The 3322-nt window shown below is 35.6% G+C and overlaps 1 long non-coding RNA gene across 2 annotated transcripts; it reads left to right on the top strand.

The window, feature by feature from the left end:
* Positions 1-822: 822 nt before the first annotated feature.
* Positions 823-2422, top strand: LOC309692394. 2 transcript variants are annotated; one of them, XR_014272298.1, is made up of 3 exons: positions 823-1052; positions 1219-1555; positions 1660-2422. It is a non-coding gene; the product is annotated as an uncharacterized lncRNA (long non-coding RNA). The 2 variants fall into 2 exon arrangements; XR_014272299.1 differs by lacking the exon at positions 823-1052 and having other exon boundaries at positions 1171-1335; positions 1452-1555.
* The last annotated feature ends 900 nt before the right edge of the window (positions 2423-3322 follow it).

The raw sequence follows: 3322 nt of genomic DNA, 5'->3' as shown, positions 1-3322 counted from the left end.
TGAATGACTTAAGAAAGTAGAGCGATATTTAAAAGTTGACGCTCTGCATTGCAGTATAATGGTTGAATTGTTTACATAAAATACAATTACATGAATTAAGTAATGATATCAGTAAAAGATGACAATTTTATTTATCACAGAAAATCTAAAATTCACTAACAGTAACCTATAAATGTCAGAAAAATCAAATATAGCAGTTTAAAATGAATAGTGTAGGCATATCCTCTCTGCAGCCAGGCTTCAACATCCTGCCAGGCTGCCCCAGTCTCACTGTGGCTGGGAGGGAGGGAGGGTGGACCAGAGGATTGCCTACACAACACATAAATGTTCAACAGCTTCTTCATTGTTTCTGAGAGAACAACAATGACTAAAGGTTGCTTTTTAAACAAACAAACAAACAAACAAACAAACCTAATTACAGCAATAATGACAGTTAAGCCACTTTATGTGTGCCTCTATTTTGAAATACTATTTACAAAAATGTTATTATTTTGGTTTGTTATAAACTTTAAACTTTTTCAAAAGTATACGATTATATTTCTGGACAAATCTTTCGATGAAACATACATTTTTATGAGCTTTTATCATGTTTCGGCCAGTGCAATCATCAGGGTGGGTCTGGGTTGATAACTGCACATTTCTGGCCAGAAATGTTTCAGCAGTGTTACATAAGTAGTACATATGTAACACTTGCTTTCTGTTACCAGCTGATACCCTACATTTGTATAGACATTGGATGGTGTGAGGTTGGGGAGTTGAGTGGGGGGGGGGGGGGGGGTTTACGGTGGGAGCTGAGGGGGGGGGGTGTTAGGTTTCCTTTTTTCTTTTTCTTTTTTAAGAGAGACACAGTCCTCCTGTGTCTTCTCCAAGCTTCACATGTAAGATCCAACAGTGTGAAGCACATAGCAGCTAGAAACTGTAATGCCACAGATCAGAGAGGCTTCATCATCACCATCTTCATCGCCGTACGATCAGAGCGTGAGACTTCACATCTGGAGCACAGGAGACATTCTGTGATAAGTCCTCCTTCTAGCTTGTCCCACAAGCAGTCGGTGAGATTTACTCACAACAAAAAGGGTTAATGACATTATTTCCATGAAAACATGTATTCATTCTTTGTGAAGTGTTTAAATTCTGTTTTCACTTGACCTTAGGAGTGTTAGAGTGTATTGTAATGTCTGTACTCAGGTGTTTCCCTCTGTGATCCATCCCCATCAGAGCTGAGACACTCAGGACTGAACAGACTGCACAGTTTCTGTGACCGAGCCTCCAAAACACCTTCTTTGAAACCACTCATGATAGAAGGGCTTCATATTTGCAGCAGCACTACTACAGGTATTCAGTTTATTACAGGATGTGTTTGTTTCTTAGGACCAGCTCTGAGTGCACACTACCTAACATATACACCTTTCTGTTCATTACAAACCAACTACTCTGGATCATATGGCCAGTTGGCAGGAATGTTGCTGCAGGAAAACATCCCTGGAGATCACCATCATTGTCAGACTGACTGTGCCTCCTCTGTGCAGTGTCAAGATCCTCTCTAAATGAGTGTGTAAGTTAACATTTTCATTATTTTATTCCCTTTGACAAGACAAGTATCACTGATATTTACATTTACAACTACATATGTTCCCGTTTTCTGCTCTTCTTTTAAAGTCCTCAGCTATCCTGCTTCTGTGCTGCTTGCCACACATCAAACACTGGCCGGATGACAGGGAGGATCCACTCTGAAGTCACTGGACGTGATGAGGATCATATGGGACTTTATAGTTTCACAGAAATGATGTGCTCTGTGATTACAGGTTTTAAATGGACATAATGACTGCCTCTCTCTGATCAACAGGCTAAAGGATTGTTTTCATTGTTAGTGCTCTGTACAATGTATGCTTATTTAATATTTCATCACAGAGCAAACCTTTATTTATTTAACATTTTTTTTATTTTGTTTTAATGTTGAATTAACTGTGGGGATTTTTTTAAGTGGGCACTTGGGATGTCATATGACCAGAAATGTGGTAACTGGAATTCAACAGTATGGAAGAAAAAATCTGCTGAGAACGAAACACATACAAAAACCCCCAAGAAAATTCAAATTCATTCCATGTAATCCAATCTAAAACATTTTAAACTGCTGAACAGCAACACAAACAGTGTTAAAAAACAGTGTTAACAGAATGATTATGATGATTTTGTACCAAAGTTTCAGGTCACATGGCACACCTAGTGTGTAGTGTGGGGTATCAGCTGGTAAGTATAGGTTTTTTCATATTTGTGTCCTTAGAGTTTAGATAGATAAAGCCTTGTGTATAATAATTAGTCATAACCACAACTCAAAGTCAGGGACTAACTAAATTTGGGACTTTGTGTCTGAGCCCAGGTTAAAACAATGTGTAAAAAAGCATTTAGTGGCATGGCTGAACAATGCTGTATTGATACTTATTAATCCATGTTCACAAAAAGGACTAATGTGTTTATTTGATTATTTGCATGTGTTAAACTGTGTCACCACCTTAGGCTTTCATTTGAGTTTACTCACAAATCTCTATACAGTTCTCTTTTACCACTGTGTGGACTCTGTTTACATTAAAACATAAAGAAGAATGAGTAATAAAAAGATGTGTAGACAGATCAGAAGATTAAGTAGACCGATAGAAAAAGCTGTTCAGCCATGTTCTAAGAAACCAACACAATTTAAAGGTTCAGGATTGTGGTTTTAAAAGTTGAATTTTCATGTATTTCATATGTTGCTCATTATTTTTTATTTAGTTATTTAATTTAGTTATTTTTCTTTATTCTACCAGTCCTTTTCAGAAAGAAGCTGTAAAATATGACTTAAGATTTTTATGTTATTTTCTATGACATACAAAACAAATTGATGTATGTAATACTATTAAACATGATATACACATGTGTATATGTCTGAAAAACATCATGCTGTATATTAAAGTTTGTATTTTCTGCAGAATGTTTGTTCATCTTTTAAGTTCATTTCAATTAGAAGAATATGAACTTTTAATATTCATTCAGAGGTTTTTTGACTCTAAATTTTCTTTTGTCATTACTCATCTTTTTATTATTTACATTTTAAACATGCTTAGCTTTTTCCAACTTCTTCTGTGTGAACATCAGCTTTCAAAAGTTCTGCACTTTTATTTTCAGGTTAAAAATTCTGTATTTTCCAGCTCATTCAGATTTTTAACTTAACATTCAGCAATTAATTCATTTCAGTGCATACATTCAGATTCAAGCATTCACACTGCAGTTTCTTCAGAAAATGCACTTTCTAGTTATTATTATTATTATATTTTATCTATTCCGT

The sequence above is a fragment of the Aulonocara stuartgranti genome (genome assembly GCF_965226115.1).
Source record: "Aulonocara stuartgranti genome assembly, chromosome: 3".
NCBI classification, from domain to species: Eukaryota; Metazoa; Chordata; class Actinopteri; order Cichliformes; family Cichlidae; genus Aulonocara; species Aulonocara stuartgranti.
Note: the sequence above shows the minus strand (reverse complement) of the source record. Positions and strands in the feature narration are given on the sequence as shown.